Source organism: Notamacropus eugenii, chromosome 3 (assembly GCF_028372415.1).
Source record: "Notamacropus eugenii isolate mMacEug1 chromosome 3, mMacEug1.pri_v2, whole genome shotgun sequence".
Lineage (NCBI taxonomy): Eukaryota > Metazoa > Chordata > Mammalia > Diprotodontia > Macropodidae > Notamacropus > Notamacropus eugenii.
In genome coordinates, this window is record NC_092874.1 from 337712921 (window position 1) to 337739315 (window position 26395).

Here is a 26395-nt window from a genome sequence, read left to right on the forward strand (position 1 = left end):
TTGCTAATTTATTTCTTTGCTGTAGTATAACATTGCTGGGGAGCAACTTGAGCAAAACATTTTAAGATCTGACACAGCAGGCACTCCTATCAGCAGACAAATGCTAGGGTTTTGAGGGAAGGCAAACATGAAGTAATTGGGCAGAATTAGTAAGACTTATTTGACCAATGGCAATTGTAAAACTGTCACATGACATCAGGTAGGAAATGCTTGAGTAGAAGAAGACATCCATTTTCTGGGTTGCTGCTTTGTAAGCACTGGTTTCCTCACCAACCACATTGCTGTTCACAATTTCATTTGTGTGTGTGTGTGTGTTTGTTAGGGGGGATCCCATAGGTGGGGTGGGGGAGGGAGGTGGAATCAGGAGTGAGAGTGGAGACTGGGGGGGAGGGGAGGCGGAAGAGAAGTTCTGGAGACAAACTGTATAGGATTTTTCAAAGATAAAAGAGGTCAAGCAGTGAAAATACAAAATCTCTATTCTAGCTGTATTCGTTTAATAGGGATGTACAGTTTTCTTCTACATGGCTGATCCATAGAACCCCTTGTTATCTTGGAATGTTTAGGCAGCAAAGTATTTTTAGTGATACCTATGAAAGGGTCTTGGTAAAACTGTGGAGCATGTGCATGTAGAAATACCAGACCTGGTGGTTAGAATCCGGGATTTCTTTGTTAAGTAATTTCTGAAGCACAAACTCACCGAGGGGCCAAGAATAAGAGAATTATCTTCAGGCATGTTTGTACTATGATAACAACCACTTATCTATGTGCATTTTATAAATTGGCCAAACACTTGAGGTGCGATGTATTTAATAAACTTCTACCAGAAGCTGCCCGTGGAGAGCTGAATGTTTTTGCTGACTTTCTAGGTCACTTGAAGAGTATGCTTAATAAAAAGTGTTCTTTGTTTTTAAAGCATTAATGAGAAAATAGATCACATGTGTTATTCTTTTAAACTTCTCCTGTGTTTTAATTATTACAACCTCAATGGAAACGAATTTTCTCATTTGTAGACTATGGTTGAATTTTATTCTGGGGGATACACATATCTCTTATTTATTGGTTGAAAAAAATGACAATGGGACTATTTCAGTTGTCTCTTTTGGTTGCCATAGTTTCCTATGATACAATGGTTCCCAGTTTCCATGGGCACACCATTTGCTGAGGTTGATATGTTCTATATTGGTAATGCTGCAGGGACGATCCTGGAAACATAGAATCTCTAGAATGACATATTGAGTGATTTTAAATGGAAATTCAAGGAAAGAGGTGGGAGTAGAAATTCCTTTAGTCCAATGAGGTTCAATAGGAGAGGGCTGGCAGGCAGCCATAGGCAGCTAGCAATGACATTGAATCTCATTTATAAAGAAGGGGTGGGAAATGAAGACAAAGAGAGGAGACAAAGAGTTGAGTCAAAAGTGGAGAAGGGGAGAGGAGCAGCTGAAAAACATGAAGACTTTGGATCCTATAAAGTTAAATTAGGGAGAAAAGAATTTTTTTTAAATGATGATCAGAGATTTTGATCTTCAAGAATGCTGATATCCCATATCCTGTTCATCCCCAGGTTTCAGTTTTTCCCCTCTTCAAGTGTCTAAGTGTTTCTACGTTTCCAAATTACTCTTACCTCATACGCTGCTTGGTAGAGTTCTCCTGGAGGTTACTTCTTTTATATTTGTAGGGATTCTGGTTTTGTTCTCTTTTGTTTTTTATTTTTTACTACAAGGACACACTTTCTATGATGTTCTACTTTATCTCTAACTACTCTTCTGTTGGCTTCTATTTTACCAGTCCCTTTCTCCTTCTGATTTCTTCACCCTAAGTTTTTACTTTTTCATGTACCATTCCATTTTCACTAATTTTGCAATCTCTCTATCTCCACTCAAGGTCATCTTCTCTATTTGGTTCATTCAGCTCTGCGTAAGTATTCATTGTTCTCAGCTGTACTTCTCTGGTGTTCATAATTTTTTCTTTCTACATGAGGTGTGTAGCATGTATGGTGTGGACAGAGAGTTGGACTTAAAGTGAAGAATACCTATTTAAATTCTGCCTTGGACACTTACTAGCTGTGTAACCCAGGGGGAAGTCACTTAATCTCCCTCAACTTTCTTTATTTGCCTTCATAACCTCTAAGGAAACTTCTAGGTCTAAATCTATGACGCATATATCCCAATAATATTTAATAAAATCATCTATACATATTATAGAAGCACTTTTTGTTTTTTAAAGAAAAAGGATGCTACATAATACCTCCTGCTATTAGGGGCTAGTAAAATTAATTTTTTTTTTTTTTTTTGGTATTCAACATGACAAAATAAACATGAAGCACACAATGTGTTTAAAGCTTTGTTTTGAGATACCAAAAAAATGAAAAATGATGCAATCCCTGCCCTTAAGAAACTTGCATTTACTAAGGAGATACTGCATACGTAAAATAAGCTTAGCACAAGATAATACGTGATGGGATAAAGAAAGATCTACAGAAAGTCCTCTAGGCAAAACTGAGGAAAGAATCCTTTCAGCCCTGGGGACCAGGAAAGGTTTTGTGAAGCAGCTGGCACTTGAGCTGACCTTTCAAGGAAAAGAAGAATTTTGATATGTTGAGATGACGAGATCTGGAGATCCAACTTGAATTTTAGAGATCAAGGCCAAAGTCAAGGTCAGTCAACAGTTTAGTCTGGCTAGAACATAAATATTGGAAGGAGAGGGGCATGAAATAAACTGGAAAGATAGGTTGGCTCCTGTCTAATAATAGATAGCCCCATGTGGGCTTTTGCATATGTTAATTCAGTTGATTATTACAACAATCTATTATCATCCTCCTTTTTTTAAAACAAACTTAGAGAAGTTTAGTGATTGGCCCAGGACCATGTAGCTTCTAAGGCTCTGCAGTAGGATCTGAGTTCACGTTTTCCTGACTCCATATTTTACACTCCATGTGCTAAACTACCAGTTTGCCTTGAGGTGTTGTTTGTCTTTAATGCTGCACTAAGAAATTTGTATTTTGTTCTATAGACAATAGGAAATTACTGAAGGATTTTTAACAGAGGAGTGAAATTTTTATGTAGGTTTTTTTTTCTTTGGTCATCTTTGTAGAGGATGTATTGGAGAGAAACCAGAGACAAGGAAGTTGCTTAGAGGACTATTTCAATTATGCTCCTTTTCCCCTCTCAGTTCCTTCCCTCTTTTTATTTTTGTTTTCTGTTTCTCACTTTTTTATATCCTTTACTTACTTTTAGTCTATTCTTTTCTTCCCATTATTTATTCAATATGCCATTTCCTTCAGTTTCTCTGTATATATCGTATTTACATTATTTACACAATGTAGGCATTCTGGCTTTGATTTCCAAATCTTTATTCACTGCATATTTATAGAGTGGGTGCCAAGCTGTATTTAGTGTGGTAAAACCAGGTGGTAACTGGCTTCTTTTTTTTTGTAGCAATACTTTAGTTTGTCATCTCTGCCCTTCGAGGTCTCTTCACCCTCAATCTCTCTACTCTCTGTGTCTTCCCAAGGCATCTCTCATGGAGAGATAAAGAGCATTTTCTGTGCCATGGAAGCATGGACCTGACTCCTGGGACAGGGTACTTCCCCTAGCATGACCACACCCAAAGCTGATCTTTGGTCACTGCCTTACTTTCCACTTCTTCCCTGACTCTCCCCTCCAAATAGATTTTCACTGGCATAAGAATTCCTGATTATTCCTCTGCCAGACATTCAATAATTGTTCCTGAGAGACTGACATAAAATTCTTTATTTCATATAATCCCATAATGCTGGAGCTTGAAGGAATCATTTAGATAATCATTTTACAAATGAAGAAGGGACTTGCCCAAGGTTACCGAGCTAGTTATTTAATCTTCTGAATTTCACATAAGTTAATATATATTGATTCTTGGCAATTTGCACTGAATTCCCCATAATTTATGCCATTACCTCAGAAGTCACTGGGAAATATTTTCATTATTGCCTCTAAAACTAGCCCTGAGAATTAGTGCTTTATGTTAATTTCTAAATGCCACTTTGCCCAGTTTTTAGATCCAAAAAACCAAAAAGTTCCCTGTCCCCAAGGAGCTCACATTCTAGTTGAGAGGTACAATATATATTAACATAGCTCAAAGCCCTTGAGAATAAAAATTTACTAATTAGTGCAGAATGATTTCTCAATGCTCTATACTTGTGTGATGGGTTGGAGAGAAGAGAAGTTCTGGTTTTCTAGCTTCCAACTTTGAGAGAAGACACATGGCTCCACATGAATAGTTTTAAAGACAGCTATTTTGACTACTCAGCCAACAGCAAGAGGTTGCACCCATTCCTATAGTAGGGGAGCACAAGATGTCTTCTTTGTAGTTATCCACATGGATTCCTCCATCTTAGTTGAGTTAAGTATGCATAGCAAAGCCCCTTTACACCCAGGTGAGTATAATACAAGAAAATATTGAAGTACTTATAAGAATAAGAGATGGAGAAAGTACTTATAATTAATTAAGGTTCCATGGGGTCATTTTTGGGATCTACTAGTGAATTTCGAAGAATAAGGAATTTGAAGAGGGATGAGGAGAAAATATATAATTATGCTTCATTTTCCTTCATTTGGGATAGTCCTGGGATAGTTCTTTCTGGTTCTTCATTGAACTGAAAGGAGAGCCTTCAGAAACTTGTGATCACCAGAAACTAGGTTTCTTACTCCAACAAAAATTGTTCTTTTACACTAAAAAAAAAAATAAATGGCAGGAAATAAAAATTAGAAAATGAGATGACACATTTAGATACAATCTCTGATAAATTATTCAGGGGCCCAATTCTCATTTCTCCCTTTACATTCTTAACCATATAAGGGTTCCCTTCAACTTCAAAAGGATGTCTGTTCACCAAGATATATTTCAAGATGAAAGGAGTGTGAATTTGTACATTATGAACATTTATCCGATAGAGCTTAATTGGACAATTCCATGGTAGTTGAATGGAGGGGATAAAAGGATGGTAGTGATAGTGAAGGAGGATAAAGAGTCTTAAGAGTCACAAAGGTTTTTTTTAACCTTGGATTTGAGTCCCACATCTTTTTCTGGTAAATGGAAGAATATTATGGTTGAGGCAAAAAGAAAAAAGGAATTATGCTATTACCTTAGGTGTGTGTCCAGATAAGGCAAACTAACTCGCTGACAGATTCACTTTGGTCTTTCCATTACCTCTGGGCATTTTTGAGAGATCCCTACGTTTGCTTTGACTTAAAAAAAACCACACATAGGTTCCTGATAATGAGGGCAATGTAATACTAAAACTGAAGTGTTGGCTCCTTACCGCATAAGTGATAAGATATTATGGCAAGATTGAGAAAATAAGTTTAAATGTAAAGCATTAACTTTTGTACTGAGCTCTTTATTATCACTGTCTGTCCCCTAGATTGGCTGATATGTTCTGCTATATGGTATAGGGATATTCGTATGGATGAGAATGAATTCTCAATTAAAACCTTCACTATCATACTGTGAGTGGAATCATAGAGTCATGTGATCATAAAAGCTGAATGGGCGGAACCTTACAGTTCATTAAATCCAACCCTCTTTTTTATAGATAAGGAAACTGAGGCCCAGAGAGGTTAAGTGACTTACTCAGTGTCACAGAGAGTGTCTGGGGTGGGATTTAAATATACATCTTCCTCACTACAAATCTAGTGTTCTGCCTAGTACATCATACTGCCTCTCAAAGAGGAAAAAAAGGGAGATATGTATGTGCTCATGTTGTTGTACAAATAATAGCTAGCATTTATACATCATTTAAAGGTTTGCATAGCACTTCACAAATATTATCTCATTTGATCCTAACAAATCAACTGGAAGATAGATATTTTTATTATCCCCATTTCATTGCCCAGAGTCACATAGCTGGTAAGTACTGAGATGAATTTGAATTCAAGTTTTCCTGCTTCTAGACCCAGCTCTCTACATTGTACCATTTAACTGCCTACAAATAATGATGATAATGATAACAGATAATTGGTGTTTATATAGTACTAAGGTTGCAAACACACTATGCAAATATTACCTCTTTGATCCTCTCAACAAACTGGAGAGGTAAGTACTGTTATTATTTTGCAAATGGAGAAACTGAGACAGGATACTTGCCCAAGGTCACACAGCTGTTAGGTGTCTGAAGCAGGATTCAAACTAAAGTCTTTATTCTAGCAATCTATTCATTGTGTCACCTAGGAAAACTTAGCCACAGATCATGCCTCTTCGGTACCTACTATGTGCCAGGTACTGTGCTAAGTGTTTTACAGGTATCTCATTTGATACCTACAAAAACTCTGGGAGGTAAGTATGTTTATTATTCCCATTTCACAGTTGAGGAATATTGAGGTTGTGACATATCCAGGGTCACACAGCTAGTGTCAGAGACTGAATTTGAACTTAGATCTTCCTGACTTCATGTCCAGCAATCTATTCACCATATCACCTAGTTGCCTCTTTTTCTTCTTTTTACAAATTAATTTATTTTTAGTTTGCAACGTTCACTTCCATAAGTTTTAAATTTTCTCTGCCTCCTTTCCCTCCCCTCTCCCCAAAATGGAATGTAATCTGATATAGGTTCTACATATACATTCTTATTAAACATATTTTCACATTACTCATGTTGTATAGAAGAATTAGAACATATAGGAGGAGCTATGAGAAAGAAAAAAACATAACCAAACCAAACAAAAAAAAAGAGAGCAAATAATATGCTTTGATTTCCATTCAGACTCTCTATTTCTTTACCTCAGTGTGGATGACATTTTCCATCCTGAGTCTTTTGGGATTGTTTTAGGTCGTTGCGTTGCTGAAAAGAGCCAAGTCTATGAAAGTTAGTCATCGCACACTGTGGCTGTTACTGTGTATAATGTTCTCCTGGTTCTGCTCACTTCACTCAGCATCAGTTCATATAAGTCTTTCCAAGTTTTTCTGAAGTCTGCCTTAGTATTGCATCATATTTATATACTACAACTTGTTTGGCCATTCCTCAATTGACGGGAATCCCCTCAATTTCCAGTTCTTGGTCACCACAAAAAGAATTGCTATAAATATTTTTGTACATGTGGGTCCTTTCCCCATTTTTATGATCTCTTTGGAATATAGCCCTAAAAGTGGTATTGCTGAGTCAAAGGACATGCACATTTTTATAACCCTTTGGCCATAGTTCCAAATTGCTCTCCAGAATGATTGTATCAGTTTACAATTCCACCAACAATGCATTACTGTACCAATTTTACCACATCTTCACCAGCGTTTCTCATTTTCCTGTTTTGTCATGTTAGCAAATCTGTTAGGTCTGATGTGATGCCTAAGAGTTGTTTTGATTTGCATTTCTCTAATCAACAGTGATTAAGAGCATTGTTCATATGATTATAGATTATCTTTAATTTCTTCCACTGAAAACTGCCTATTCATATCCTATGACCATTTATCAATTGAGGAATGACTTGTATTCTTGTAGATTTTACTCAGTTCTCTCTATATTTTAGAAATGAGGCTTTTATCACAGACACTATTATAAAAATTCTTTCTCAGTTTTCTGCTTCCTTCATAATCTTGGTTGCATTGGCTTTGTTTGTGCAAAAACTTTTCAATTTAATGTAATCAAAGTTACCCATTTTGCATTTCATAATTTTCTCTAACTCTTCTCTGGTCATAAATTCCTCTATTCTCCATAAGTCTGACAGGTAAACTGTTGCTACCTCTCCTGATTTGCTTATAGTATCAGCCTTTGTATCAAAATTGTGTACCCATTTGGACTTTATTTTGGTAGACAGTGCAAGATGTTGGTCTATGCCCAGTTTCTGCCATACTACTTTCCCAGCAGTTTTTGTCCAATAGTTAGTTCTTATTCCAGAAGCTGGAGTCTTTGGCTTTATCAAACAGTGGGTTACTATAGTCACTGACTGCTGTGTGTTGTGCTAGCTGCCTTGTAATATATATATAAATAACTAGATAAGGGTAGCTGGGTGGCACAGTGATGGAATTATGGGCCTGGAATCAGGAATGGTCATCTTTCTGAGTTCAGTTCTGGCCTCAGACACTTACTAGCTGTGTGACCCTGGGCAAGTCACTTGACCTTATTTGTCTCAGTTTCCTCATCTGTAAAGTGAGCTGAGAAGGAAATGGCAAACCATTCCAGTGTTTGTGTCAAGAAAACCCCAAATGGGATCACGAAAGAGTCAGACAAGACGCAGCAGCAACAGCAGCGGCAGCAGCAGCTGGATTCTCTCACGCCGCAGCTTCTTCCACCTCTTGGAATCCCTGGTTTCCTTCAAGACTTAGCTTAAGAACTACTTTCTGCAGAAGGCAGTCCTGGACACTATCCCTCCTATTCCCCAACTGCTGGTGCCTGACCTTCGAATACCACCATTTATCTGCTTTCTATGTAGCTGCATATAGTCATGTTGAATTGGCAGGGCTAGGGATTGCTTGCTTCCCACTATGTAAGCTCCTTGAGGTCGGGGAGTTTATCACTTCTGTCTTTATATGCCCAGTGTCTAGCTTCATGCCTGGAAGGTATATAATAAATGCTTATTGATGAATTGACCAAATAAAGTATACAATTGTCCCTTGCCTCAGCTTTTGGGAGGGCAATTCAATCCAGTATTGGGAGATCTTTAAGGGAAACATATCTGAACAGGGGTGGGAAACTGTGTACTCAAGGACACATATAGCCTTCTAGGTCCTTGGGTGCAGCCTTTTGACCCAGTCCAAGTTTTAAGGAACAAAACCTTTTGTTAAGGGGGATTTGTTCTGTGAAGTTTGAAATCAGTCAAAGGGATGTACTTGAGGACCTAGAGGGTCATATAGATGGTCTTGAGGCTGCAGGAGGACAAAGTGCTATTCCTTTGAAATCCCCAAATGGATATTAAATTATAGCCTGAAGTGAAGGGAGGAATGGAAGACCATTAGAATTCAGGTATTATTTCTTTGGTTGAACATTGTAACTCTCTGTTTTAATTGCAGTAGAAATAATATGTGGCAAAATAAAATTAGCTGTATTTTTTTTCTTCCTGCAGATATACATATACTTCTGTTACTGGCTAGTTAGCAAGAAAGAGGTAATGACTTTAATTACATTTTCACTGTACTCATCATATCATGCCCCTGACCTTTAATTCAATGGATATGGAAAATTAGGTGATCTGGTGTAGTTTAGCATCACTGACATGTTTTTAACAATGGTAAGCAATATTTTGGGTGACTGCTGGGGTAATTACAAATATAGTGATAATATATGCAAATCTCATGTAAGAGGAAATTATAGGTCACTACTGTTTGTGTCATGCCATTTCAGTGGTGATAAAAGAAATTGCTGCTAATTACTGGATTATTACCATACTTAATTTTGATAATTCTAGGCTATCAAAACAGTTTTAAAACACCAATCAAATTATGTAGCTTTTCTAGCAAGATGGCAGCACTATTCCTAAAAATTTGTCCCTACAAATAGATTTCCCCACTCCTAAACCCCATTTTATTTTTTTTTTCCAGTGAGTTACATTTAAATCTATTTATGAGATAAACAAGGATTATTCATGTGCTTGGGGAAGTTGAACAGTTTCCTTTTCACTGCCCAGCATACATATTTCATTCTTTGAAAGCTTCACTTCAGCAATCTTTTGCATAAATGTTGTTCTTCTCCTAGGCCTGTCTGTCTCCTGGGGAGAAATGAAATCAGAAACCAATGAAAGTAAGTTGTAGCATATTGAAGGAAAAAAGAAAAAAAAAGAATCGGGCAACTATAAAACCTTATCAGAATCGCAAAGGCTAAAACCCAAATGTTAAATCCACATGGACACTTGATGTTTCCCTTATAGCTTCCTCACTGAAAGAAGACGGGATGATGGAAACCAGACCGCCACATGAACAAGCCTGCACTCAGCTTCCCTGTGGTTCCAGAAAGAAAGCCTTGTTGAAGTCTGTTATTATTTCTTAGCTCTGAAAAGATTTGGTTTCTACCTGTACTATTTACTTTTTGTTAATGAAATGAAAAGTAGCTTGCGACACGCTTTAAGAAATTATTTAAAACAATTAAACATAAAAATGTGGAAATATATTTGAATGAATTGGATACATACTGTACACATTTTATATTTGAACTGTTTGACTTTTTTTTTTTAGAATACGATCCATGCAGCATTTTTTCTTCCTTGAGACCTAGTGACCCAGGTTTCATTACTTCGATCTCAGCTGACTGAAACCCAAACCTACAAAACTTTCAAATAGAGATATTGTGTATTAAGAGAGACATCAAGTTTGGTGTGCCATGCATTACACAGTTTACTTTAGTACTGACCAAAGTAAATTTATATCCTAACAAAAATAACTTGAACCTGAAATAATTATCAGGCACATGAGAACAGTCTACCTGGTATATAAAACTCTACTTAATATTTGAAAAAAGTGCTAATGGCTGAGGTGTGATAATTTGGATGAAAAAGTTTAATTGTTCTCTTGGTCACCAAAATATGGCAGGACAGTAATTATACATGTCATGTGAGCTTTAAATTCCAAGATCAGAGACAATCCCATTCCAAAATTATTAACGTTGGATGCTAAACTGTACCTAGCAGCCTGACACTATAGATGCTTTTTCCCTTTACCTCATTCAAAAAATATCTTAAAAATACTGTGTCTGTGATATTTACCAGAAATAACACCATTCAAATATGAACAGATTCATACATATGTTACTGAGGTTTGGAGAATCAGTTAGATATTATAGGTTTGATCCTGTTGAATTATTAATAATGCTTCCCAATTCCTGGAAAAGGGGATATTCTATTTCCTTATTTCCCTCCTTTTTTCCTAACACAAAGCCTAAATTCAACCACAGTTTGAAAATGCCTAGATCAAATATTGTATGGGTGTTCCATGTTGGCACATCATATGATGCTAAGTTTTTAGGGTTTATGACTAGAAATGTTTCATCCAGTCTTTGCCGTAGTTGAGCCATTCACATTACACATACCAGAAAGGAATACATACATATGTAGGTATAGACTTACATAAGATGATCTGTCATGCATGTTGTTTTGTGGATAATTGTGACTTCTCTTTGATACATGTTGTTTTCTGGATAATTGTGACTTTTGTTTCCCCTTTTTCCCCCTCAATCTTCAGGGATATAAATACACACATGTAATTACAAAGTTCATAGGTTCAATTATTTCAATTGCTATCTGGCTAAATATTTGAATTTCTAGGATATTTTGATGGGTTATGAGTCCAACAGGACAGAATATTTGAGATTGGAACTGAACCAGAAATCTACATTTGTCATTATATCCATATCTGATGACAATTTGTATAAATTAATGAATAGTAGTTTTGTTATAACCTTAACAAAACTATTTATAATAATGACTTCACCTCTTTCATTCTTTTTTAAACTTTTTGTTATTTCAAGGGGAATGAAACTCCAAAGAATTTATATCTATCTTATTAATAGTGGTATGGAAGAAGCAATATGATGAAGCAGGAGACTACTAAATTACTCTTGTGAACCTGATTTCTTAGAATTCACCTTGGCCAAATAGACTCTCATTAGTGACACCCTTTGGCAGTCAGAGACAGTGTGATTGCCTGAGAATCATATAATCAATTGGAAGAAATAGGATCATTATCTGTACTTTGGCAAGTTTCATATCATGGCTTTAAATTAACCATGAAAATTAGTTCAGCCCACAAGGCAGGAGATTGAAAGAAGGCAGCCTTTGACAATGGGTCATGCCTGGGTGGCATGAATGTAGATTTTCAAAACATCCTGAGCTACTTAAAACTTTCAGCTTTCAGGTCATAGAGTTTAGTTTTGTTACCTAAGTAGACACCATGACATTTCTTTTTTCATGTGGGATAAATACCCAATTGACTATTAAGGAGTCTGGAGTATTTCCAGTTGGAGAAGAGAGAGCTGGAATCATTTTAAAGCTAATGTTAATGGGGGAAAGAATCATCAAGATTATTCTACCTACCCTGATAGTCCAAGCACCCTCTTTTTTTTTTCCTTTGTGACAGCCTTGTCATAAAGAAAATTTAGAAAACAAAAATCTAAATTTTTTCCAGTTTCAATCTGGATTTACATGGACATGTGATAATTTGTTTTCTGGTTGGTAATCATTGTTTCCCTCTGTCAACATACAGGACCTCTATAATCTGATTCCAACCTACTTTTCTAACTGTTCTTTATAATCTCTACATCTTGCCATCTCACTTTCTCATTTTATGTTGTGTTTCTTTGTCTCTTTGCTCACACAGTTCTTCATGCTTGGAATCATCTTCCCCACTCCCCATTGCTTTTCTCCCTATCCACCTGTTAAAACACCTTTCTGTTTTCAAGGACAAATAAATAGAGGCACTGCCTCTTCTGTGAAGCTTTTTAAGATGTCTCCCTAAAAATGATCTCTTGTACTTAAATCTCTCACAGCATTTTGAACCTAACATTTATATGTAACAAATTGTGCTTCACATTGTTTTATTTGTGAACATATTTCCTCCCTCCAGGAAACGTCTGCTCTGCTTTGGAGTGGAGGAACATAAACAGATGCTATTTCAGAGTTCAAGGGTTGGTAATGTGTTTTGAACTTGAACTTCTGGGACCATGTTTTTGAAGGCTTCTGGAAGATAGGAGCTGTAAGGTGGAAGTCTGTGAATTTGTTCTCCATTTGGGGGCCATGCGGGCAGGCCACGGTCAAGAAGAATGCCAGGTTGCCAGTTTCGCGCTCCTCTATTCTTTCTTCCTGAGATATAGGCTATAGGCTATAGCAGTTGGTGCTACTAGAACTGCTGCTGCTGCTGTTGGGGTGTGGGGTCAGGGTCAGGTAGGGATAGAAGCAAGCCCTAGGAGACTATCAAGAAAAGAGAGTAATGTTGATAAAATTCAATTACACCAATGAAAAGCCTTTCTATTTCTCTACTTCTATGTAGAAGAAGAAAAAAAATACCCAATTACCTTCTAGCTTGGCAGAGTTTTTTCTTTCCTCTTTTCCAGTGAAGGAAGAAGTAGTTAAAACTGGAAGAAGCTGATTTCTGCTCTTCTATTTCTGATCCAAATGAGTTATTTTCTTCCTTTTTGTTCACTATTCTTTCACTGTCATTTTATTCCTCTTTAAATTAAAAAGAAAATCAGAAGGCCATGAATCACTTTTATGTGATTAATGCTAGTGGGGGCAGAGATTTGGGGAGAAACAAAGAGACACAAAGAGAGAGAGAGACACACATAAAAATGTACAGAAACCAGAGGTAGAGACTGAGAGAGATGGATGGAAGTGATGCAAATAATGGACTCTAGGCAGAAGTTAGGAATTCAGTGAAGGTACACTAAAATACTCGTTAGCCAGCACGTTTCCATAAACAACAGAGCTTAGAAAGAGAGAATTTTTTTTTTAAATTTTGATTTATTTATTTAACTTTTAACATTCATTTTCACAATATTTTGGGTTCCAAATTTTCTCCCCATTTGTCCCCTCCCCCCATCCCAAAACCTCGAGCATTCTAATTGCCCCTATCACCAATCTACCCTCTCTTCTAACATCCCTCCCTTCCCTTGTCCCCGTCTTCTCTTTTGTCCTGTAGGGCCACATAACTTTCTATACCCCATTACCTGTATTTCTTATCTCCTAGTAGTAAGAATAATACTCTACAGTTGTTCCTAAAACTTTGACTTCCAAATTCTCTTCATCCCTCCCTCCCCGCCCATTCCCTTTGGAAGCAAGCAAAGGCCATATCTCTGTAGTTTTGCAAATGACTTCCATAATAGTCATGTTGTGTAAGACTAACTATATTTCCCTCCATCCTATCCTGCCCCCCTGTTCTCTCTTTGGATCCTGTCCCTCCCCAAGAGTGTTGACCTCAAATTGCTCCCTCCTCCCATTGCCTTCCCCTCCATCATCCCCCCATCTCTCTTATCCCCTTCTCCCCCACTTTCCTGTATTATAAGATAGGTTTTCATACCAAAATTATTGTGTATTTTATTCCTTCCTTTAGTCGAATGTGATGAGAGTAAGCTTCATGTTTTCTCTCACCTCCCCTCTTTTTCCCTCCACTGAAAAGTCTTTTGCTTGCCTCTTTTATGAGAGATAATTTGCCCCATTCCATTTTTCCCTTTCTCTTCCCAATATATTTCTCTCTCACAGCTTAATTTCATTTTTTTAAGATATGATCCATTCCTATTCCCTTCACTCTGCGCTCTCTGTCTCTGCGTGTGTGTGCGTGTGTGTGTGTAATCCCACCCACTACCCAGATACTGAAAAGTTTCAAGAGTTACAAATATTTTCTTTCCATGCAGGAATGTAAACAGTTCAACTTTAGTAAGTCCCTTCTGACTTCTCTTTGCTGTTTACCTTTTCATGCTTCTCTTCATTCTTGTGTTTGAAAGTCAAATTTTCTTTTCAGCTCTGGTCTTTTCATCAAGAATGCTTGAAAGTCCTCTATTTCATTGAAAGACCAATTTTTCCTCTGAAGTATTATACTCAGTTTTGCTGGGTAGGTGATCCTCAGTTTTAGTCCTAGTTCCCTTGACTTCTGGAATATCATATTCCACGCCCTGTGATCCCTTCATGTAGAAGCTGCTAGATCCTGTGTTATCCTGATTGTATTTCCACAATACTTGAATTGTTTCATTCTAACTGCTTGCAATATTTTCTCCTTGACCAGGGAACTCTGGAATTTGGCCACAATGCTCCTAGGAGTTTCTCTTTTTGGATCTCTTTGAGGTGGTGATTGGTGGAGTCTTTCAATATTTATTTTACCCTCTGGTTCTAGAATATCAGGGCAGTTTTCCTTGATAATTTCATGAAAGATGATGTCTAGGCTCTTTTTTTGTTCATGGCTTTCAGATAGTCCTATAATTTTTAAATTGTCTCTCCTGGATCTATTTTCCAGGTCAGTTGTTTTTCCAATGAGATATTTCACATGATCTTCCATTTTTTCATTCTTTTGGTTTTGTTTTGTGCTTTCCTGGTTTCTCATAAAGTCATTAGCCTCCATCTGTTCCATTCTAATTTTTAAAGAACTATTTTCTTCAGTGAGCTTTTGGACTTCCTTTTCCATTTGGCTAATTCTGCTTTTTAAAGCATTCTTCTCCTCATTGGCTTTTTGAACCTCTTTTGCCAGTTGAGTTAGCCTATTTTTCAAGGTGTTATTTTCTTCAGCATTTTTTTGGGTCTCCTTTAGCAAGATGTTGACCTACTTTTCATGCTTTTTTTGCATCTCTCTCATTTCTCTTCCCAGTTTTTCCTTCACATCTCTAACTTGATTTTCAAAATCCTTTTTGAGCTCTTCCATGGCCTGAGCCCACTGAATATTTATTTTGGGTGCTTGGGATACAGAAGCCTTGACTTTTATGTCTTTCCCTGATGGTAAGCATTGTTCTTTCTCATCTGAAAGGATGGGAAGAGATATCTGTTCACCAAGAAAGTAGCCTTCTATGGTCTTACTTTTTTTGCCTTTTTTGGGCATTTTCCCAACCAGTTACTTGACTTTTGGGTCCTTTGTCAAGAGTGGGGTATACTCTGGGAGTCTGTGAGATCTCAATTCCTCCAAGGTGGCACAATCAAGCGTGTACTGGCCTGGATGCAGAGAGGGATTTTTGTGCCCAGAATCTTAGCAGATACCTCTCCACAGCCACTTGACCTCCAGTTCCCAAGTCAGCACTGGGGGCTGATTTTCAGATAAGCTGGATGGGCAGGGCCTCCATTCAGTGTGAGACAAAGACCAGCTCTCCCAGGGCCTCCACGCAGGGCTGAGGTAAGACTCAGCTCTTCCATGCCCCCAGGGGTTTTTATGCTCCAACAATGGAGCTTCTCTATGGGTTGCTGTGCAGGCTCTGTGGCCACTGTCTGCTTCTGGAGCTATGGAAAAGCCCTTCTCCCTTCCTGGACTGCTGATTAAACCCCGTCACTTACCTTTGGGGCATGTGGGCCCAGGGATCTGAGGCCCCGCTACTGCGACTGGAGATTCCGCCCCTGAGGTGTCCTCCTCCCAGAGTCTGGTCGTGCTGCACCACCGCTCAGCCAAGGCTGGGCTGGGCTCTGCACTTGGCTCTGTGTTCAGCTCAAGCAACGTTTCCATAGGCCTTTCAGGTCACTGTGGGCTGGAAATCTCTTCTACTCTGTTGTTCTCCACTTCTGCTGCTCCAAAATTTATTGAGAGTCCCTCTCTACAGGTATTTTATGGGCTGTGGGGAGGACCCTGCGTAAGTGTGTCTTTCTAGTCTGCCATCTTGGCTCCGCCCCCAAGGGAGAAATTAATACTATAAAATACTATAAAAATAAACTGATCCCTGAACCTAGATGATTTAAACCCTTGAGGTGACAGTGAGCCAAGAGTGTGTTAGGGGCTCTGTGCTGCCACAGTTAACTGCTTCTCAGACTCTCCCTTCAGGAACCTTTCTCTTCAGAGAATGTATCTTCTTGCTTGAATCTGAAAGTCAGAAGACCAGGATCTCTCCTCTCCCAAGTTTTCATCAACTCATCAACTCTCAAAGGCACACACCATTGGGCAATCCATCTCCACCAATGAGGAAAGTCATATGCAAGTGGACTTTGAGCCTCAAGTAACATGCACCATGTATACTTTGAATGTGATTCCACTTGAATTCTTTACTGATGCTTACAATTGGGCCTCTTTCTCTTAAACTTGCTGCCAGGGCATTTATCCTTTGTTAAAATGTTACACTAAGACATCCTTCACTCACTTTGCCTTTTATCCTTTACATACAGGAGCCTCGCATTGTGTATTTCTTATAGGTGGACAGCACTTCTGGATTCAACTTTTCTTCTGTTTACCAAATTTTTCACTCAGTTAGAAAGTAAGTTCCTTAGCATAGAGACTATCGTATTTAATATAAGAAGACAAGGTGTCTCTAGCACCTGGAATGGCACCAGAAGTAATCTGAAAAAAAAATTCTCTAACTACCATAAAGCATTATGTAGTGAACTAAAGGACTATAGAGCATTGTTGATATTTTGTCAGGGTGACAGCAGACAGACAGATGGCTGGATGGGGTATGAAGGTGAAGCATGGACTGGGATCTGGGGCTAGGTAGTAGTATGGTCTAATTTGTACTGACCTTAGTCACCAACCAATTGGTGCTCCCCAGATGAGTAGATTAAGTTCCTCTGGGACAATGGATTATAGAGACCCAGGTCCATAGTAGAGACAATTGGTCCAGGTGAAAATTTAGATAGTTATTAGAAAACCTGTATTTGATATAAACTCATTGAAGATCTAATGCCCTCAGGTCATTGTACTTGGATGTATGCTGGTATAGGACAGGCAATTTGGTGATGCTGAGAAAGCAGCAGACAATGTTTTGAAGTTCCTAATTACCTCCCAAGAGGAGAGAGGAGCTATCTTTGAGCTAAGGCTAGAGAAACTAAAAGTAAAAAAAAAGTTATGGTGGTGGTAAAGTGGGATTATAGATGATGAACTTTCCATTTTTGTATCTACTGTTAAAAGAGTAGCGCAGGAACATAGCTCCATAAGCTGCCTAGAACTTTTCTGGTAGATCATAGTGGTACAGGCAAAGCATATGGACAGAGAGTAGGAAGATATAATGAAATGAGGCACTATGTGGTCTGAAGGGACAGAATCATGTGTGAGTTTTACTTATCAAAACAAAGATTCACCAGGATCAGACAGACTTCATTAAAGGACTTGAGTCAAACATGATGGAAGCTGGGCTGTTGATCAGATCTAGCCCTTCCAGGGGTACAAGAAATTTTGAAACTAGAAGCCAAGGCTGTCAGCTTCAGAAACAAACCAACAAACAATAAGAAGAGAAAATCTACAATGAGCCAAATGGTAATTTGCTCTCACTGTGTATGAGATGGGCACATTCACTCTGGGAGTTCTTGATAGGAGGATAGAGCCAAGGATGAGCTGAAGCCAGCTCATACCGATCCTCAAGACAGTTGCTGAAGTTTTAGAGTAAGAATTTATATCTCAGAAATCAACCAATGCTGTAAATTAGGACTTGATTTATTGTTTCGTAGATTGTCTAGACTCAAGGAAGTGATGGAGAAAATGTTAATAATTGTGATCAAACTTCAATATGTGATGTGTACACATTTTTTTTCTGAAAAGCTGGTTGTTAAACATTTGCCAGTGTGCCCCTGGATATAGGAAGGTTTTTATAAAATCTTCAAGCCACCTGGTCAGCACTGGGAAATGAAAATGGAGCCAGGGCATAGAGACTGTTCCAGATTCCCAAGAAATGATTCCATGTACCCTCCCATTTGTGTTTCTGACTGCAGACTTCACCAGCATGATTCAGTTGCCTTCTCACTCTGGAACTACCCTCTGCAAAGTTAGTGAAGAGGTGTTTTTATTTGAGTTTCTTCCAAAGCCTCTATTTTATGGATGGGATCAAGCCAACCATGCTTCATTTTCCTCTCATTTGTGATTCTGATTCTCTGTACTTCTACCATGCCCTCGCATGGGTAACTTCTTCCCAACTCCCCCCATCCCTTTTCAGTTTCTTATTTATGTGTTGTCTTCTGCCATTAGATTATAAACTTCTTGAGAGCAGCGAATGTCTTTCTTTTTGCTTATTTATACCAGTGTAATTCGTGATACTTATTAAATGCTTAATAAGTACTTGTTGTCAGCCTGACAACTTTTTGTGTGTCCTTTCCACTTGGGCTCATAGGTCTCCATAAAAGAGTTACGGCAAGGATGTGTCCTCCTGATACAGAAATACTAGACAAAAGATAAAGAATGGGGCATACATTTTTGGACATGGCCAATGTGAGAATTTGTTTTGCTTGGCTATATATATATATATATTTGTTATAAGGGCTTTGTTTTTCTTTCTTTTTTTAGTCTAGTGGAAGGTAGGAGGAAGGGAAAATAAATCCTTGTTAAGAGAAAAAAAGCGAAATACATGTAAAAAAATCAAAATATCTACTTAACCTGCTATATTGGACAGTAGATATCAAGTGATAATTATATTCCTATCATTTTATAGAAAATATCGATGGCACCTTTGTTGCACATGCTAGATCTAGCGTATCAATGAGAAAATTCTTTACTGAGTAATCTCCAATATGTTTAGAATTTCTAAGGCATATGTTGTGAATGGATGGATACCAACTACCCTGATTTGTCCAGAATCACAACATATGGGTTTGGAAACTGGTTGATTGAGATTAACTCCACTCTATTCAAAGTGCTACTGTAATATTATAGATGGCGAGCTGAAGGTCAGTACCTTATCATCATGACAATTCTTGAAAACTGTACAAAAATTTTCAGGAGGATTGAGGATAGTTGGAAATACCAGCATAGGAATGAATCCAGAGAAGTTTGACTTTGGAGACTTACTGGTACCAAAGGGGCATATTGTCTAAGGAAGAAACTCAGGATGAAGGGAAGTAGAATGTGTTAAAGGAAGCTACCAAGAGTTCTTTATCTGATGTCTGTTACCATAAAAATGAGATTCAGGATGACTGAGTAGCAAGAAAAAGCACAGTGGAGCTCCTCCATTATATTTCCTCCACAAAGATCTGGAGAAGTAGTTGAAGTCACAAGTTACAGCTGCATATTGAGCAAAGAACAAGTTCAGAAGCGAATAGCTGGGTGCTTCTGATCCCTAGAGCAGGGCAGGGACTCAGTTCTAGCAAGAATAAATCCTGTAGTTCAATCATTAGGGCAGGAAGTAAAGACCAAAAGGGATCCTGCAACCCCGTCACTAATTGGCTTAGTCCATTTACTAGTGTTGATTATATTACTTTTGATTCTTTATTTCCTTGGCAAAGAGAAGTGGGGGTGGGTGTGAGGGGAAGGAAAATATGTGATGGGAATAAGAAAGGGGCTATCAATTTAGCAAACATAGCCTTAAATGAACTCACTCATAAAATGAACATAGTTGAATGGATAAGAAAATTGAATGCAACAATATATTGTGTAAACACAACAATAGAGTGTTGCAATACAACAAATGTGTGTATGGATATATGGATAAATGTAAACACATATATATATACACACACACATATACACATATATGTATATACATATACACACATACATGTGTGTATATGTATATGTGCATAGCATTGAAATTATTAAAAGAAAAGCCCATTAAAATATATGCCTACTATTCCATTTCTACAAAATATTTATGAGAGTAATTTAAATGAAATCAAAGTCATCCCTCATGAAGATATGAAAAGAGAATAAGATGTTTTTTCCAAATAATATTTAATACATCTTGAGGGTCAAGGTTATTTTTTGTGACTGCAAAACTTGATTGAACAAAACACAACATTTAAGACTTCCCTTTGAGGTATGCATTATGATTTATATATAAAAATTATATAAGCTTCTACAAAAAAAGCAGATATGAATTGGTTCGACCATTTTCTGTTTGTTAACATCAATCAAAGGAATAAAAAATGTAGACATATGATTCCCAAAGAGTGTACTACTCTCAAGGAGGATATCCTGAAGAGGGTCTCAATGGAAAAGAAGTTCGCTCTAGAATAGCTGATGAATTCTTCCAGCTATTTGTGGACTCCACTGGGTTGTTTGTGAAGTCCTGGAGTATTATAAATCTTCCTAAATGAGATGGATAATCACTCAAAATAATGACATATTCTGAAAACTGAAAAGGGTGAATGCACCATCAATGTGGATGAAGTGTTATTAGGAATTATTTTGCCCATTTATATGATAGTAAAACTAACAATTTAAGTGACATGAATGAATATTTACAAAAATGTAAACTGCCCAGATTAATAGAAGAGGAAGTTGAATACTTAAAAAACCCTATCTAAGAAAAAGAAATTGAATAAACCATAAATGAGTTCTCTAAGAAAAAATTCCTAGGACCAGATGGATTTAAAAGTATATTCAACTAAATATTTAAGGAATAATTAATCCAAATACTATATAAGCTATTTGAAAAACTGATAAAGAAGTTCTACCAAACTACTTTTATCACAGTGAATATGATTTAGATGCCCAAACCAGGGAGACCAAAAACAAAGACCAATTTTCCTAAGGCATATTGATGCAAAAATTTTAAGTAAAATATAAGCAATAGAATTACAGTGATATATCACAAAGATCATAGACAATAACTAAGTGGCATTTTTTCTAGGAATACAAAGGAGGCTCAATATTAGGAAAACTGTCAGCATAATTGACCATATAAATTTTAAAAAATCATATGAGTATCCCAAAAGATGAGGAAAAAGCTTTTGGCAAAATACAACATACAACCCTATTAAAAACTAGATGGTATTGGCATCAAGGGAACCTAAAATCATAAACAAGCATAATCTGCAATAGTGGTATGGTAGAAAACAGTAAGATCAGGGTGAAGCAAGGATATTTTATCATCACTATTATTTAATATTGCATTAGAAATGCTGTCTATAGTAGCAAGAGAGCAAAAGGAAATCAAGGTACTACAAATAGGGAATGATAAAAAAAAGTCTCTCTCTTTGCAGATGACATGATGGCATGCTTGGAGAATCCCAGAAAATCAACTAAAAATCAGTTGAAATCATTAACAACTTTATCAGAGTTGCAGGATATAAAGTAAAGCTACATGAATCATTAATATTTCTATAAACTACCAAGAGAACCCATAAGCAAGATACCATTTAAAATAAATGCAGATATAAAATATTTGGGAGTCTATTTGCCAAGACAAACTCAGGGACTATACAAACACAACTACAAACCACTTTTCACACAAATGAGGACTGATCCAAGCAATTGGACAAATATCAATCACTCATGTGTAGGCCAAGCCAATATAACCAAAATGACAATTCTACCTAAGTTAATTTACTTACATCAGTACAATAATAATTAAACTACCAAAGAACTATTTCATCAAGCTGAAAAAACATTAGTAGCAAGATTCATCTGGAAAAACAAAAGTACAAAAATATCAAGGAAATCAATGAAAAAATATAAAGAAAGGAAGCCTAACAGTATCAGATTTCAAACTATACTACAAAGCAGTAATCAACAAAACAGTCTTGGTCATTTTCAGTTGTGTCTAATTTTTTACAACCCTATTTGGGATTTTCTTGGATAAGATACTGAAGTGCTTTTGCCATTTCCTTCTCCAGCTCATTTTACAGATGAGGAAAATGAAGTAAAAAAGGGTTAAGTGATTTTCCCAGGATCACAAAACTAGCAAGTGTCTGAGCAATAGTATAGCATGATCTAAGATTTTGGAATAAGAACTCAACATTTGATAAAAACTGCTTCGAAAAATGGAAAGCACTTTGGCAGAAACTAGGCATATACTGACATCTCACATTATATACCAACATAAGGTCACAATAGGTAAATGTTATAGACAGAAAAGGTGATGTAAGTAAATTAGAGGAGCATGGAAAATTTTACTTGTCAGATCTATAAGTAAGGGAAAGTTTACTCCCAAACAAAATATAGAATCATGGGAAGTAAAATCAATAATTTTGATTACTTAAAATAAAAAAATGTTTTGTTTTCAAAAACAAAACTAATGTAGCCAAAAGTAGAAGGAAAGCAGGAAACCAGGAAAAAAAATACAGTAAACTTCTTTATAAAAATCTCATTCCTCAAAGGTGTAAGGATATGAATATTCTGGGGTAGTTCGGGAATTGCAAAGTATAACAGACTCTCCGTATAGAAGGCAGAAGAAAAACATTTATTCAGACACCAGAAAGCCAAATCCATCATAGTAACAGAGAAGTCAATACACATTATCACTGCAGGAGACAAAGCAATTCCCAAGCCTGCCTCACCCTGCCCCTGCGGGGGACCTTCCCACAAACAAACACAAGACTCTGTGCCTGTCCTCTGTCCTCTGCCCCTAACTGCTCTCACCAACTTCCTCCCAGTTCTGCTCCACTCTTCCTACTTTACCCTTTCACCAAAAAAAAAAAAAAAAAAAAAAAAAATAAGGACACTAGTGTGCTCTTTGTGGAGTTGTGAACTGGTCCAACCATTCTGGAGAAAAATTTAGAACTATGCCCAAAGTGATATATGACTTTAAATACACTTTGATACAGCAGTCTCACTACTAGTTCTATATCCCAAAGAGATCAAAGAAAATTGAAAAGTACCTGTCAGTACAAAAATATTTATTTAGTTCTTTTTGTAGTGACAGAGAATTGGAAATTGAGGAGATACCTACGTATTAGAGAATGGCCGGACAAATCATGGTTATAATTGTGATGGAATACTATTGTACTGTAGGAAATAATGAGGAAGATGATTTCAGAATAACCTGGGAAAGCATATATGAAGTGATGCAAATTGAAGTGAGCCAAGCCAAGAAAATATTATACAAAGCAACAGCAGTATTGTAATATTGATACACTGTGAAAGACTTAGCTACTCTGATAAGGACACATCCAAATTCCAATTCCAAAGGCCCCATGATGAAAAATTCTATCTACCTCCAGAAAAAGAACTGATGAACTCTGAGTTCAGATTGAAGCATATTTTTCTCACTTACTTTATTTCTTTTGCATATGTGTGTGCTTGCAACTTGGATTACATGGACATATGTTTTGTATGACTTCACACATATAATTGATATCATATTGCCTTCTCATTGAGAGGATGAAGGGCAGGAGGGATGGAGAGAATTTAGAACCCCCAAATTTTTTTAAGAATGTTAATTTCAAAAAAGTGTAATAAGAGAAATATTTAATGAAATAAATAAAATATAATTTTAAAATATTTACATTCACACTTGAAAAACCAAAGGGATTAAAAATCACTATCATCCAGATTAGAATTTTCATGAAATCATCACACTATTTCCACCTGATCTACCAGACATATTGTATATGTCATATACTGCTCTCCTGTTAGAATAGTCTCTGCCAGACACTGGTCCCTTGTTTGTGTAATTTCTGTTAGACATTGCCAAACCTAGATCCACTGGACAAGTCAATTTCAAATTTCTCTATTTTCAATTTCTGCCTGAAGCTAAAGTCTCTAAATATAGAATTGCTATACCTTACTTGGAGTATGACTAGGCCCTGCCATGTTCAAATGATTCAAAGCACTGAGGAATTTTTACAGTTCTTTTAGAACAGAAGTAGTCCTTACCACAGACACGGAGATCACAAAAAACCCTCCCTTTGAAGTCTAAAGGATGGAGAGGGAAACAACCTCAACTTTTTTCTTTTAAGGAAAGTTCTATATATTCCCTTATTGACTAGAATTATTTTCATCTCCAGGAGAAGTATCTTTATGTTATTAGGACACAAAGAAGGGTTCTTTCAGTTTGCTTCTTACCTAGATTTAATCTTTAGATTTATCACGTGGTCATGCCATAGGTATTGTGAATTTAATATCTGAAGCTAGACTATATTTTGTCATCATCTATATAAGACACAGATCTGAGGAGGGTGGTTTCTCCTATTTTGTTATTTCTAAAGCTCCTTCCACTCTTTCATGTAGACTGAGTATTCAAGGGGAAAGATATAGAGACAAAACTAGACTATTATCTTTCTTAGCAGTCCAAATACAATCCCAGCCTTTTAAAACCTGCACAGGCTTTGAGGCCACCCTTGTGTTAGAAAGGCTAAATGGTTTGGCAAACATGGAAATATCTGAAGATTTAATGTTTCAGGTCACTCAAAGGTCACTCAAATTGACAACCAATTTTCCTAAGTTCATTACTTAAATAATGAATCTTTTTCCCTCAGTTTTCATTTTTAAAATGTGTCTTAGGTCAAGTGCAAACTGGTCACAAATGCAAGTTCCTGATCTGGAAAGACTGAATCAATGAGGCAAGCATTAAAAATTATAATGATAATAATCATCCTTTCACTACATATAAACAAACTCTAAGAAAAATTATATAAAGAAACATTCAATGAGGGTATTCAGGTATAGATCTTCAGGCTCCTGCTCACTAGAATACAAGCAGGTTAATAACCACAGAAGCCTGAACTGGAATAAACAGTTTATCAAATCCAAACAACTACTCTTCCTTCTCCATAACAATTTATTTAAGTTTCTCCCCAAAAGGACCTTAGTGAATTTAGCCTATCCCTATTCTCAGTACTCATGACTAAAGACTATGCATGTGCTTTAAATTACTAACACTTTGCAATCTAATCAGCCCCTCAGGGCTCAAGGCCCTGGCAAAACAAATAACACCTAAAACATACCACTCTTTAATCTTGGCCCTGTCTTGGCCACCTGAGGACTGAGACCATATTTTATGCCCAAGGAATGGCTCAGGTCTCTGTTCTAAATTAAGCAAAGAAAACACCTCAGGGTAAGAGTACATTAGGCATAGTCCCCATAAAGGGAAAAAAAGCAATCATTGCCAAAACCACAGCTCCCCCCCCATCCTCCGCAGACAAATTGGGGTGTCACTGAATCATAAACCATTCAAAACCTCATAGTAGAGACAGAGACCAGTTGAAGATGGCATCAGTTACACAGCAACCAGAAATAGAAAACCATCTACCAGGACCTGAAAGACTCACAGGACACCCCTTTCCCAAAACATTTATAAGCATAACATCTGGAATTAGAATTTTTTATATTCCCATTGCTTATATCTGAAGCTAAAATGCTTTCTCCCCCATCTCCTTGCTGTGTTATCTGTTCTTAATTCTCTTATCTCTTGGCTACCACCTCTCTGTCATGGGAACAACCACCCCTAGGGGAATAAAACCATGAAGATATAGAATACAATAATTTCAAATTTTTCTGGAGGTACTATTACCCACCTACCCAATATACTTTATCCAGATATTCATATCCATATCTAGAAGGATTAAATAAGCAGCATATTTCCTTATCTCCTTGTTGACCTATTACTCTCATTCTCTTCCATGTGATCAGGGTGTCCTCATTTTCCTTCTTTCTACTTTCAGGTTTTCCTTGTCTTACAGAGAGTTGATCTCCCTAAACCATACAGGTGAAAAGGTAAATGTGAGATTGAGGGGAATATCCTTTGGAACATCCTTTATGATGATACAGTCAAGCAAAGAAAAAAATTGGAGAGGTAGCTACAAAGAAGGAGTTTGTTCTCAGCACTATTTCACTTAGCCCAGGAAATATCTGTTCCAGTCCATGGAATTATCACTTAATGAGTGATAATATGAGCACCAGAATATGCACAAAATTCAATTACATTAGCAAAGTTTCCTTGTTGATTATATCTCCATAAGGGGGCTCTTAATGGTCCAGATTGTGAGTCTCCCAGTTCCTACCTGTGCAGTGAAAGAAGTCCATAAAAAGAATTCTGAGAGTATATATATATATACACACCCACACACACACACACACACACACACACAAATATATATACATATATATAGAAATGAAGCTGATTATATGTGTTAATCTTTAATCCTTACCTTGATATTTGCTAAATCCATCTATTATCTCTGACTGT

At 37.0% G+C, this 26395-nt stretch overlaps 1 long non-coding RNA gene across 1 annotated transcript; it reads left to right on the forward strand.

Moving 5' to 3' along the window:
- The first annotated feature begins 1168 nt into the window (after nt 1-1168).
- On the forward strand, nt 1169-10077 carry LOC140531612 (uncharacterized). Its single transcript, XR_011976386.1, has 5 exons — nt 1169-1266; nt 1882-1914; nt 9030-9071; nt 9659-9703; nt 9831-10077. It is a non-coding gene; the product is annotated as an uncharacterized lncRNA (long non-coding RNA).
- Nucleotides 10078-26395: the final 16318 nt, after the last annotated feature.